General features: G+C 41.1%; 1 protein-coding gene across 8 annotated transcripts in view; it reads right to left on the reverse strand.

The window, feature by feature from the left end:
• diaph2 (diaphanous-related formin 2) overlaps positions 1-15,102 on the reverse strand; it is a 483,641-nt gene that overhangs the window by 433,677 nt on the left and 34,862 nt on the right. The gene's annotated exons all lie outside the window — the stretch shown is intronic.

Below are 15,102 nucleotides of genomic sequence, written 5' to 3' on the forward strand. Positions count from 1 at the left end.
ATCAAAATTGCCTTCATTTGACAAGTATTATTGGAAATACACCCTATATATTTCAAAAATTGAAAGACCTAGAGCTTAAGTAGTATGAAAAAAATAAAATAAAAATTTAAATAAAAGTTTAAAAAATAAAATAAAAGTTTAAAAAATAAAATAAAACAAATAAATAATAAAAATAAAAATAATAATAATAATAATAATAGAAAATGTGAAGACAGTGAAAAGCAAATACGGTTAGCCCGTGACTAAAAAGGAGAGATAATTTTGGGTTTGTCAAGGTCTTGAAATGTAACATACTTCCACAAACACTTTCAGAAGCTTTCCACTTCTGTGCCAGGTTGAACTGTCAGGGATATCTAAGAGTTATGGAGGTGAAGGGAGCTAAAATGAAAGAGAAATTAAAGTGATTAAACTAGTATACACAAAAAGACTGGTGCTAACCATGCATAGCAAATGGCTCTCACACCTAAAGTGAGGGCATTGTCTTTAATCAGAGGGTAATTTATTGACTCCCATTTACAAAGCCATAATACTAGTGATCAAGCCCGTCAACCGTAAAATGCAATAAACTAGGGAAGTGTTTTGTGAACAAAGGCAAATAACAAGGCCCCACACATCATTATGTTCCCTTCATATCCCATTAGATGAGTTCCAAATGGGTTTTAGGTTAAAGAAGCTATGCCACAGACAGAGAGGGGGAAAATGTCACATTATCATTACATGTTCTTTTCCACTGTGTGAACACTCTGAAACTAGCATGTCCAAACCCAACCAATGCACCCAATTTCTCACCAGCCCAATTTAAGACGGGCAGGACAAAGAAACAATGGTCAAATCAGCGGGTGTCATTTTGCATATGCCTGACTACGCAGAAAAAAGCCATAACTTCTGCTTTGATGCTCTTCCAGAGCGAGCCGTTATTACTGCTGCCGAACAATCACCTCTTCGAAAAAAGCTTGAGCGATTGATGAGCCAGTTGTTACAAGAAAAGCCCGCCTAACTGGCGTAAGTAGAAAAAGGCCTTACAAGGAATCGCGCACACACGCATTACACTTTACCTGAAGCAGAAAATTGTCTGGCGGTAGATGGCAGGAAGATGTTGCTGTGTTTTTCTTCCCGCAGCATTTTCACGAGTTATTTCTCCCTCAGCAGAGGCGCAAATACTTGTCCATCAGGGAGAACAAAGCCATGTAATTGGCTGCTTCCCCACTTGAGCCCCTGATAGCACAATGTTAATAACAAACTGATGAGAAATTCATTAGGGCTCCAAATAAAAACAATCTCTCCTCGATAAGAGGCAAGGTACATTATAATTAAACTGATGCCTCTCTGTTTTCATTAGGCCGTGGAGCCTGAAAACCTGGAAACGGAACCACTAAGATGGGTGCAATTAAACGTGATTGTTTTATTGCACATTTGAGTCTCGAGTATAAAACAGAGGCACAAAGTTAATACAAAAGGTATGTGTGCAGTAAGGAAAAAAAGATCTAAAAGTCTTGTAGGGAGCTGACCCCTGAGGCACACTGTGCTGCAGAAGACAGGTTTACACTGCAGTCTGAGGGAATTGGTCAAGTCAGGATTAGTTACACCGCTCACTAGTGAGAGGGAGGGACAGGCTGGAGAGAGTAATAAGACATTTTGCCTCTCCCTGTCTTGAACTCTATTCCCCCATCACTTTGCCTGAACACAGTTTCTTTCTCTCTGCCCAATCCTCCTCTCAACCTTCCACCCCTCTTTCCATCTTTTCTCTCTTTCCTCACACAATCTTTACGCCCTCGCGCTCTCTTTCTCTGAAATGCCTCGATGGCTTCGCACAATTCTGAGATGGTCTGCTTCGAGGGGGGAAACAAAGGGATGAGACGCGCGGATTTCTGTGTACTTCTGTGCTTGCTGTGGCAGGGGAGGGAACTGTTTGCTTCTTAGCTGTCAGCGTCGCCCTGGCAAAGCCGTGTCTGCCCGCAAAGCTACAAAGCCACCAAGACCAAAGTCCCCCAACCCACCCCCTTCTCTTCCTATCACAGCACGGCATTCACAGGAAAAAAAAAAGACAAACCCACTCATGAGAGCATGGGGACATGCACGCACACACATTCCTGAGTACCACTCTAAAACGGATGCATGTGCAGAAAATGAAGGCGTTATATGTATAATCATACAAATAAGACCACTCAATATCACCAGCAACTCTGAATACTGAAACGTTTTATTAGATGTTCTGAATACAAAACAAACAATGACTGAAATTCCTGCTGCTTTCACACACAAGGCAACTAGTACATGAACTGGTGGTGTCTGAAATATAAAGCAAAGAAAAGTATGTACTTAAGCGCTGCCCATCATTTTACAAAGACAAGGCCTTTGTGTGATGGCACAAGGGCATATTCAAAGACAGAGAACTATGCAGAAAACTAAAAAAGCACTCTCCTTTTTCAGCAGACTGACTGCTACAATTTGGTGTGAGTTGCAGGTTTGTACAATAATTTGTTACCTGACAGTGTCGAAAATTAAGATGACCCAGTACATATTTCATATTCCAGATCTTAGTATCCTGAATTTTGCTCGAATCTGGATCGTACTTGTACATTTGTCAGAAATTATGGTGACCCTGTCTTGTATTCTTTTGCAAAGCAATCCGACCATTTATTGTGGAGTTATATACACATATGGTGAAAACCGCCCAATCTCAAAATGATTAAGAATCCTTTAAAAAAGTCCTCAATCCAGACAGTGATTTGGATCACCTCAAAAACTTAATCAGTTCTTCCTTATTACATTTTGAACATTTCCTGAAAATGTAATCAAGATCCGTTTGGAACTTTTTGAATTATGTTGTTCAGAGACAAACAAACAGACAGACAGACAAACTCTCCCAAAAACTAGGGGTGCACTGATCACCATTTTCTGGCCTATCACTGATCTTTAGAGAGCCTGGCCTGCGCATACCAATTTGGGCCAAAACTGACAGCATATACCTTCAATGCTCAAATCTTATTTTATTGACAATCATTCAACAAACAATAAAATCTTCATGTTTTAACTTAAACAACCAATACAGTGTCCTGACTTTTAGGTCTCAGAGTGCAAAGTAACAATGGCTGGCTGTCAAACCTTCCCAGAGGTATATAAGATCAGTTTCATATGTAAGAATGGGCCGATCACTGATCCTCTAAAATACCCCATCGATCGACTGGTGCATGTCTACCAAAAACATAACCTCTTTGGCAGAGGTAAAAATATTAGACTTCAGATTTCTCTATATACCCACAAAGTGAGTGAACTTCTTGAACTCTTTTAGCTTGACATCTTTACAAAACAGATCTGGACTGGGGGGTTGGCGGCCATACTTAAAGTGTCAACAGAACATATGGATAGGAAAAGCCATTGTGGTTTGACCTCAGGGAAGCAGGGAGCAAACGGGTCATACTAATGTGGACCAATAATCTCTCCTGCAGTCATTAGGATGATCAATGCCATTCTAATGAGATAACATCTGGAACAAAGGGCCCTAATAGCAGACAGCTGCTGGGCAAAGTGAGCTAATTAGGAGAACATTCAGCGATGCTAACTAATGCCGCAGCCAGTGGGCCGCAGGTTTTAGGACCCCACCCTGTTAACATCCAAAATACAACATGTTGAATATTTCATACGCCCTCCAATAACTAATCATGACACGGTTACATCAGCGGTAACGCATCAGAGAGAGGGGGTAGGGGGTGGGAGACAGAAATACCACAACATCTCAGCTTGACATGAATGCTTATCGAGCTGCACTAAATTGGTCAATTATGGAGAAAATCTGTTTTGAGGTAACCTTTCAGCTTATTAAATAAGCTATAAATCAATCTTTAGGGCAGAGTAACTGGCTGGCTTTTAATGAGTGAAGGTATACAATCTTTCTCTACTCCTTCCTCTCTCTTCTTGTGTGTGTGTGTGTGTGTGTGTGTGCGCGCGCATAAGGCAACAAGAAGCATATGCTTATTAAGGTTAAGTTATAGAGTCATGGCACATTTTCACAGAGTTCAGCATTACTTCCTGGAGCTGCACTCTGGTGATGCAAGTGATGTGAGTGGCTCTATTAAGAGGACATAAATTTGAAAAAAAAGGGACAAAACAGTCCATCTCCTAACGCTGGCTGGGAAAAGAAGCAGGATCCAATTAGTCCTGGGCCTAGAAAAGAAAATAATGGAGGGCAGCGTCACTAAGAAACTTTTTGTTAAAGTCTGTAAAAGAGTCTGTACACGTCTTATGTGACCAGGAATAAATATAGTGACCTCGAACAAAGAACACTGTGTGGTCTAACATGATTCAAACCGCACTCCATTGTTAGGCTGAGAGGCATTAATTACATATAATAAGGGGAAGGGGAAGGAACAGAAATCCATTCAGATATTTCAATCAGCCCACGCTCTGTTTTCTGTGTGTACGATTATTTAAGTGTTCAGCCTACCCTTTTTTTTCATGATGTACTTGGAACAGATGACACTATTTAAATCAGACTCTGAGATTGCTTTCTCCTTAAGCTTTTGTCCTAAGATTTTAAGGATTGTAAAGATAAGGCCCTAACATATAGCTTAGGAACTTGCGTATGTTAAGTATTGCTTGACAACTGTGTTGTAAAACAGAAATTCCAACCAACCGATGAATCTAAACTTCAGGAAAACAGTCAACATTGAGCACAGGTTACCTATAACATTGCTAAAAAAAAAAGGATCATAAATGGGTGTACCAGGAGAAGAGATGGGAAAGATTTTAGATTTTGTTGATGCTAATGTGAAATCTGCTTTTCCATCAAATTCTTTATCATTTCCCGTCATCCATTCATGTGGATTTTCTGCATGGAAAAGTAGCCCTACAAGGTAGGAATTGGGGATATGACCTAAAAGTTTAAATCCTTGTTGTTGTTTTGTTGTCGTGAAACAAGTTATTTCAAAATGAAAAGTTTTTTTTCAAAGTCACTGTTTTCAGTTCTCAGTATGTTGTCCTTACTTACTGCATCTGCATGACCTGGTTATCAGTTTCTCTTCAGCTCTCTGTCTAAAAAATTTGGACTAAAAAATTTGACTGTTAAGTTACTACTTCTAAACATGTGCCATTTCCTAGCATGGCTCTTTCACAAGCTTGGCTGTACCACAAGTCACTTTTACTGTAAAATCTGACAACCACTCTGACAAAAAGAGGTGGTGTCCTTTTGGTAAATGTACATAACGATGCTAAACAGATTCCAAACAGAACAAGCAAATTAACAGATTGAGAGTATGTCAATTTAGGCCCTAAATCTGTCAGTTACACTACTTTTTAACACACCAACAAAGCTGCGTTGGTGTTCGGGGAAGTTTTTTCAAGACAAGGCACAACTAAGTTATATGCATGGGTAGGGAAACTGTTAAGCATAAAGGCAAACAATGCCAATGGCTTGAACTCGTTGGAACTGGTTCTTGATACCCATCTATAAGCAAGATTGACTATTATGAGCAAAACAAGCACCAGCAGCCTTTGCTCTTCCTTGCAGCATCAAAAAACTGCCAAAGCAGCCCATACTTCAAGATCTACAAGCTACCATCAGTCACCTGTGTTTGTTTTCATCCAGGTATCTGGATCAACAGTCTCAACAAGCGACATGTGGCTGTGCAATACTTTAGATATAATATATGACTCCAGTTTTGGTCTACATCAACTAAAACTTTAGTGATTTGTTTAACCAAGGGTTAATTTTGTACCAAGTAGCAAATGTTTGACAATGCTTGAGTGTTTATTGTTGGCTTATAAGCGTTTAACTGGCGACAGAAAATGTAACATTACAGTCTTATTGATCTGAGTGTTTCCTTTCTGGTTCATATGAGCGTTGTATGAAGGAGGTGCTGTATAGAGCAACATTAGTATGGGTGGTTAGGGAAATAGAAAGAAATACCATCAGGTTCTTAGTGCAGTCAACACTGCAGCAGCATATTCCTCAGAGAGTATGACAACCGCAGTGAAAAAAGCTCCCAACTAACAGTAATTGGTTTTAAAATAATAGAATTCATTACAGTTATGGCGCTTGTTCAGAAATGCAAACAGGGGAAGAAAAAACAGTCACTTGAGACTTAGGCTGAACTGCTTCACTAAAAACCATGGGGAGATGAAAGGCATAATTCAAATGACAATTTTAGAAGCCTTAGTTCATTTATATCAGAAGCTCAGAAGATGTTGCAGGCATAATAACATCAAGATTTTTTTTCTGTTCTTTTGTTCTACTTACAGGGCTCAGAAGGGAACTTTTTCCCTCTCAATTTCATTCTTTTGTGGTAGCAAATTTCTCCTGCTCACACAGAGACATGCGAGGTGACACACAAACAATCTAGCAAACAACACCCGTTGGCGGCAGAGAGACAGCCAAGTGAAAGCTAACATAGGAGATGTTGACAGGGAAGAGCAAAAACGCCTCACTCATGACACTAAATTTGTTGCTTGTCTTATTAAATGTCTGAGTAATTATAAACATCAGGCATCTGCAGGAAGAGGTCCTGTGTTTTTTATCACTTCCACTGGCAGGGTGTGTTTGATCCAAGGCCGGGATCTCAGGTGTGAAGAAGACATCCCACCAATCAGCATTAAAAAAGATCATCTCTCAAGACCACTCAGGACATAAAGAGACGGGTCAGCCATCTCAACATGATTGGATGTCACCTCACATGCTGGGTCTATCACCAACATCAAGGCCATCACCATTTGGAACACTATACATCTGCCATCAAATCAGCCTTGGGTCAATAACAGGTAATTGGCCCTTTTCTAAGGTGGTGCTTGACGCATTCTGACCACAGGTTGGATCCAGCCTTGACAACATTTGAGAAGACACCAGCAGGCACAGACACTTTTTCCTGCTTTATTTTACTCATATTTATCTGGCAGAGTACCTGAAGAAAAACAAGACCACCATATGGCTGTGCATTAAAAATTGATGTGGTATGTTAGTGAGGGCACCTGAGCCGAATGACAAGGTGGAGAGAGTGAGCACAGCATGTGCTATGGAGCATTTTCCCCTCACTATCTGTCACCAGAAAACAACACTGGACGTATATGAAAGCCATACCCAATCAAGAGGAGGCTGCAGAGGCTCAGAGAGCATGCGGACACAAATCTGTGTCGTGTCAAGAGCTCAGGGTGTCAATAAGCAAATGTAGCACATGTGTAGGAGTGAGGTCAGGATGGAAATGAAGGTTTGATGTTTAGATCTCTGAGGAATGATGGAATATACAAAAAATCGCAAGACAGTGATGAGGTGTCAGCCTGCCAGTGTGATACATCAGACGAGTATAGAGGAAGAACCACAGGAAAAGACAGGTATCAATGGTGCGGATCTGTAAGAATATCTGATGCGCTGTTGGTAGGGGGCTACACCTGTTCATCAGTATGGAGCCGGTGTAATAAATAATTCAGATATGATTGAATAGCAGAGCAGTCAATACAACAGGTCTTGTCGATAGCAGATACAACACAGGCCCTGATAGTGCAAGTGAAGTGTAAAAGGAGGGACCGAGTAACGGCTGGCTGAGAGGCAGTCCCACTTCTGTGTCCACACACAGGAAAGATAATAATGATGAATCTGTTCTTTATCCTTCTTTTCCCCCCGCCTGCTCTACAGTTGGAGGGTGAAAGTATTGATCAGAGAGGACAGAACAATTTGAATGCCATTCAGCTTCTTCACACGTTTTCTCCTCTTCTAAAGATCAGACGTCCAAAAAAATGGCATTAATGGCACACATAGCTGTGTGTTATGTGGGCTGAGAGAAAACCCATTAGGTCAGTTCCTTTGCAACAGTGTGTTTTTTCAACCCATGTGTTGGAGAATTGCATGGGCACCCACTGCCCCCAAGTGTTGGCCTTCAGTACTACAACACTTGCCAGTGAGCTGCAGCTGCATTCGCCTCTGTCTGAATAGAGGCCAACAATGACAATGCATGACCAGATTCTGTGACCATGGCGCTAAGAGTGATACACTTTCAGCAAGCCAAACAGAGCTAGGATCCAATGCCATCAGCACTGTAGTGAAACATCCCTAAAGACCTACTCAATACTATTCTTTTCCTTTTTAACATGCAGCTCCAAAGATTGGCAGAGCACACTGGAGAGCAAGGGCAGGGAGGGAAGGAAAGAGTGTGTAATTTGTGAAAAGCTGTGTCCATTTTGGCCGTGTAAGCCCGAGCTAGCCAGCGTGCATGGAGAAGATGTGGTGCCAACTCTGTCAGGATAAAACCTTCATTCCTTGGCAGGGCTAACCTATGCTTTAGCAAGCTGGCTTAAATCACAGCAGTCCAGTTAAATCTAGGGCATGGCTTGTTTATTCTAATACATTTATTCTTTTTTTTTTTTATATCAACGCAATCAGCTGGGAGTGGGGCAACCAATCAGAAGTCAACACCTTGTAAAGAGCAAAAGAGTGACACAGCTTGAGGGCAGGAATTTAAAACTGTTGCCCATGTCTCCTGAGCACCCTTAGTAAAGAAACTGCAAGCCAGACAATAACACAGCGAGTGATCTGGCCTTGATCATGTCACCAATCATTACAGCCGAGAGCTGTCCGGGGAATCGGGGTGGAACCTGGCTGTTGATGAGGCGATTATGTGGCTTTTCTCCGGTGCGTCCAAGTATGACAGTGCTATGAGAGCACAGTAGCTGATGGGCAGAGACGATACCTTGTTAGCACTCTGTTGTGCTGAGTAGACTCGTTGGCTGAGCAGTAAGGCACTCCCGCAGGGCTCAGTGGGCTTACTGCAAGAGTTGGGGGGATTATAAAGAGGCCATCAATGTGACTTTGTTCGAGCCCAACAGCTAGAACAACTTTGGTTAAGCACAGGTGGAAACTCTTCGTCCATATTGTACACAAATCTTGCATTTCATGATATGTGAAACAAATACATCAGGGAAATATTCTAACATAAATTTTTACTTCACATTAAGCGGACTTGTGTTGTGCTTTGTCCTTTTTACCTATGTCAGAAAAAACAATCTACCACCAAGTCACAGCCGCTAAACACTGACTCTGATAATCCAACAGAAAAGGGTTTGTAGATAGGGATGGGTACCTATCACATTTGAAATGATACAATGCCCAGTACCTGGCAATCGGTATTGGTACTCAACGGTACCAATTTTCGGTACTTTTTTTGTTTATGTGGTAAAAATATCATATTTTTTAATAGTAAAAATATACTTTTTTTTCAACTTAACATATCTATTTTTTGATATATAACCTTGATATCTGTGTTCATGTCGACATGGAAAATCACCTACTCTTCCACTCCCTCACAGTCACGAGGATGCGTTTAGGTACTTGAACATGGTACCTTTTGATTTTACGTGAATCAGAGCCCGGTACTTTGACAGAATTCAGTCGGTACCTATAAAAGTACCTAATTTGGTACCCATCCCTATCCATCACAGTCACAAGGATGCATTTATGTAACTAAAAATGGTCCTTTTTGGGTTTGCGTGAATCAGTACTTTTGACTGAATTCAGTTGGCACCTATAAAAGTATCTTATTCGGTACCAATCCCTATTTGTAGGCATGATATACCCCATATTTACTTAATAACAGAGACATATATGATGGAAAATGCAGATATCTTTCTAGTTTGACTCATCATTGTTTCTGCCAGCACCACACAGGTGCAGGTTGTTAAAAATCTGTTTTTTTATTCGTTTGTTTTTTATTTGTCCTTTTTAAGAGGGTGGAGTAATTGATTATGTTGATAGGTCTCTGCATGACTTGCAGTTTGCCAAGACCATTTATTTGCTGGATTGTCGGCTGATACCTAAATTAATATCTGTATCAAACAACTCTAGAGGACACTGCTCAAATCAGAATGCAAGTCCACTTATTATCACTCTGAAATCTGCATTTGAAATGACGAGAAACGCAGAAGAGAAGCTTGTCAAGGTTAAGAGCAGAAGGGCATTATCACAGACTGCAAACATCCTCCATGATCACATTGAGAGGAAGCACATGACTCCATCAACCGGAGCAAAACGCAAACACGCTAAATATACACAGATGTAGAGAGGGATATCAAAAGGCAAAAGAAGCAAATAAAGAAATCGGTAGTGACTGGAGGAGCAAGCAGCCATAAAACATGGGGATACACGGAATTTCACAGCTGTGTGAACAGTTAAAGCAGATGCGGTTGGATGTGATGGTGGATGCATACAGAGAGGCGGGTTGTAAAAATATGCTATAAAGTTTATGGAGCCTAATGCGGCCCTGCAGGGGCCTCCTGCCGAGCTGAGCATGCCGACAGCGCCATTGAGTGTGTGACAGAGCTGTGGGGGAGAGATGTACAACCGAGAGCATAGCCAGTATTCACAAGCTCCATCACTGGTGCAGGGATGTGCATACAGTACATAAATTTGTGGAAATGCAATCAACAGAACTAAGAATCCAATTTTGTTTTTCCTACCCCTTTCTAAAATACTCAGTCGTACTCTCTCTTCTGTGCAACGTCTAAATCCAAGCAGTTATGTTGAACCAGCGCGCTCAAAACAGTGCTACTTATCACACGCACAAATGTACAAGCGTGTGCACACACCAACACAAACACAGGCTGACTTTAAAGCACTGCCACAGCTACCGCTCAATCCAATATCAGCATACTGTGACCACTTCAGCCTTTCATGTTCCCTCCAAAATAACGAGATCCAGCTCTCCCCTTCTGATTGAAGAGGAATGATTGTTTCTGCCTTTGAAAAGACATGTTGGATTGAGAGGGGATGTGTGAAGGAGGAAGGAGGGAAGAAAGGATTTAAGGTAGCACAGAAGGATGGAAGATTGAAATTGAGGAACAAAATAACTTGTAAAAGATGTAAAAATGCTGATGGAAATGTAACCTCTTTTTAGGAGTGAGCTAGTGCTGACTAAGGATGGGTACGAGTAATCGCTTACTCGAATATTCGCCGTTAACCCCATTACTGGAGTGACTTTTTATGATCCGCACACCTGTGCAAGCACTGCTTTTGGCGACATAACACACACAGCCTTACATGTGTGACCTAGCATTTTGCCTTGGCCTAACTGAATATACCAGGGAGGAAAATTATTGACACGATATAAACTTACGACTTCTCCAGCCACGGATTCAGCACACTGAGCCAGATTTCAGCAAAAACAACTGTTTACCAGCAGCTACGGCAACTCTCTAGGAACTCTCTATGGTATTACACCGAAAGCAAAGCCTGGAAGTACTTCAACAAAAAATTACTGTGCAGTGCAAGATATGTGTGTTAAACTTGCAATAGAATAACTAGTTCGATGCTAAACCACATGGAGAAAACAGCTGAGGCAGGCAGTCAACTGCTAGCCCTGTTAGCACGTTGATGTGACAAAACCAGAGTGGAGAAGATCAGCTTGCTAATAACCGGAGGTGTGCTCCCATTAAGTTTTGTGGAAGGTGAAAGCTTCAGAGAGCTGATGGTGTTTGTCGAGCCGGAGTACAAGCCACCGTCATGAGGAACAACATCTATGAGGGTGGGAAAGATGTACGTAAAGACTTCAATCACCGTTCGGTATTCAAATATTCATGCATTAGATTTTTTCAAATATTTGAATACAGGAATTACTATAAATTCCATAGTGCTGACTTAATCCTTTCGAGGCCGCCCTCTGTTACAGCTGAGCCTTTGCGTCTTTCACCACCCACAAAGGTCAATCTGAACGCGAACACCCTAATATTCATCATCTAGATGAAACTAGCAGCAGTTATTAATAGAATGAATGTTGGCTATAAAGTTTAACAAGACAAAAGCGACTCAGACTTTTAAACTAAACTGCTCTGGTAAATCTCTTTTTGACCTTGTAAATATCATTTATACGCCAAGTAATGATAAAGATTTCCAATAGTTTGCTAGAACAAATACAACTACAGTATGTCTTAATTTAATCATGAGCCCTAAAAGCTACTTTCTACCAATCAAAGAAACATCTTCTTCAAACAGCCCCCTCCAGAGCATGTTTCCTTGATCTTAATTTAAGACTGAATACATGGTGAACACTGGCACAGGGCATGGAAGGCACACGCTATTGATGAATTTTTCATTGCCGTTCTTTTAAAACACCAAGGACATGTGCCACATCAAATCTGCTCAACCCTCAGCACCCAGCTCAATAGTTTGCTTGAAACAAAACAGTCTTTTGAGGCATGTGGTTTTAAAAGGTAAAGAGGGGAATTGAGAAGCAATAGCGCCTGGATGTCCTTTCAGACTCACCGTATTTTCTCAAAAACAAAAAAAAGTCTTTGTTAGCACTCCTGGCATGGTGAACAAATACTTGATTGGAGTTAAAGAGGAGCCAGATGCCGGCTTGTCCTCATATCCATGCAAGTGTCTCTTTCTGTCACTCTTGTTTTCCACCTGGATGCTCTGCAGCCTTCCGGCCTTATCCTTAACAACACGTTTACCGTTTATGTTTCACTCCATGAATTCTTCGTTTACAAATGAAGAACAAGAGCTTATACAATAAAAGTTGGCTAGAGACATAATCAACCAATTTAATAGGAGAAACACAAACAGTGTGAAGGCTATTCATTTGATTAGGGTTATTTAAAAATTTCCTCCTCTACTATGTTTTGTATTAAAAAAGTGAATAACCAGGTTGGTCAAACAAAATATGCAATTTGGAGGGGTCTTTTGTCGACTGAATGCTTTGGATGAGAATTCATCCTTTTTAGTCGAGTATTGTTTATACAATATTGTTCATTTATAAGTTAAAATAGGGTGTTTGTGGCAGAACTTCTTTAAATTATTAAAAAAGGGTAAAACTGAACAGCAAAAAGAAAATATAGAGAACACAAATACCTTGCACTGATAGCAGGTAAATAAAATTTTTCATCTTAACTTGATAATGAGAAAAACATTCAATGTTCAAGGTTTGTCCAAATGCTTTGCTTGTAAACCACTCAAAAGCATCTTTTAATTTGAAATGTAAAATATAGAAGCACACAGGGCCCTTTCACTTCAGTTCAGCTGCGAAAATGAACGGCCTTGTAATTGTTGTAAGCTACATTCAATGACACACGGATGATAGATTTCAGGAGATATCTCATTAATGTTTTTTTTTTTAATGATTACAGCCGCGTTTCAAAGTTGAACCCTGAATTGATCAGTGTGGTTTTAAAACTGGATGCATCAACCCCCACAAAACCTTACACCTTTTTAATCTTTGGAATTAAAAGACTTCATAATTCTGGAAACTAAACTTGTATGAAGCTAGTTCATCCAAAGTTCAGCAAAAGCAGCCTTGTCTGAGTTGTTTGGTGAGATACTCTCCCTGACAAACATAAACAGAGATAAACTTGTTTACACAAACACGCTAACCATCCCGGTCTGACACCTTGGAGCTGACCAGCATGTTACCATGGAAATATGCAGTCATCTGTCCAGTCATACAGATATTGATCACCTTCCTTGGGTCTGGAGATTACAGTTGATTGGCGTACATCTTTCTTTCTCACTCGTGTGTGCCCTCGCTCTGGTAGTCTCAGCTGTGTTTTCCTTTGGGCTGCACAGCCTGTCAATGGCAGTGCACTAGAGATGGAGGTCTACTTTCACAGTAACACTGCAGTACTCAGTGATGGATTGTCGACGTGGCCACTGACTTGTGACGTAAATCAGGCCAATCTTCACAGAGACTGATGATATTACACCAGAGGAATGTCAGAGAACGAAGAGGTATCTGATCCCAACTGGACTGTGCCTGTCTACCTGAAGGCCCGCTGTTACCCAGGTGTGTGTTCAGCTCATTTTCCCCTCAATCTTACTTAAGGAGGAAGGAAGAGCATATAGGGCTTAGCTGTGTCGCACACTTACACGCTGGTCAGACTGGATTAGAGCCAATTCACACAGTCTTCTATTCCCAACTCATCCTATACTGTGAGAGTGGGAAATGCCAAAACGATTTCATGCCTGAGACAGAGGAGTTACAGCAGCGTGTTCCCTATAGACAATCCTAACCAACACTCTGCTTCCAACACATCTGAGAGCGCTCCATCCCTCTGACAGCGTGAAAATGGGAGAGTGCCAGCAAAGCAGAGAGCTAACTGCTGCCTCTGACTGGATAACCAGGCTAAATGCTCTGTTCTTTCCCCTTTCGGTGGGTGCTTGCTTTTACTATGTTTACTATAACTGTAGGCTGGTGCTGAGGATGTTACGAAGGTCGGGTCAAATGTTTTAGCATGCTCTTGAGCTTGAAGAAACTTCCTGATAACCAAGGTCTGGGGCATCTTTTCATGTGGTTTGCAGAACTTCTGAAAGTAGGCCTCCACATCTCGCATGAGTGGTCCTAATACAAGCTGGGGTAATTCTGTCATATTCCATTTACTGAACACAATGTGGCCAGTGCTCCCGATCGAGAGCTACTCCATCCACGTCTGCACAGGCCAAGACGAAAAAAGCCCACTCTTCCCATAGAAATACCCAGGCACAAAAGAACAGTTTGACAAAGAAGGAGAGAAACTCAATCGATACAAAACGTCTGTGAAAAATGCCTCAAAGAGCGAGGTTTGTCTGAGAGCACAGGCAGAGCAGAGGCCATGTCACACTGTGATGCTTTACCTTGCTTGCGCTCCTGTTAAGCTTTACAGTTCTCTTAATCCTTACACAGCTCTCAAAAGGCAACAGAACACCATTTAGAGTGGCAATTCAGCACCTGCTCAACCAATAACAGCATAAGGCTTCTTTACCTCGAAAAATACCTAATCTCAAAAAAGGAACAGGCTGACTCTTATGGGATCTAAGAGAAAATAAAGTAAGGGATTGGCATAATGCATAAAAACAACCTTTAATGCATATCTGAATTTCTGGAATGAGGTGAAATCAAACAACAAGAATGAGCATCTGTGGAGAACAGTCATGTGGGCAAATTCAATCATGTACCCATGAAAGCTTCCTCTTAATCATGGTCCAATGTGTATCCTCAAAGAAAACAGAAAGACTTGATATCCTTTTACCCGGTTCACCAGCTCCATTGTTAGTATTTACAGCATTTTTTTTGAATGAGTGCATAAATGTGTTTGCTAATAACCTTATTAAGCGATATTCTCAGTATGTGTTGTTGCTGAGAGGCTGAATAAACACAG

The sequence above is a fragment of the Halichoeres trimaculatus genome, unplaced genomic scaffold (genome assembly GCF_033239565.1).
Source record: "Halichoeres trimaculatus isolate MK-OKI-2021-1 unplaced genomic scaffold, fHalTri1.1 fHalTri1_scaffold_7, whole genome shotgun sequence".
In the NCBI taxonomy this organism is placed as follows: domain Eukaryota; kingdom Metazoa; phylum Chordata; class Actinopteri; order Labriformes; family Labridae; genus Halichoeres; species Halichoeres trimaculatus.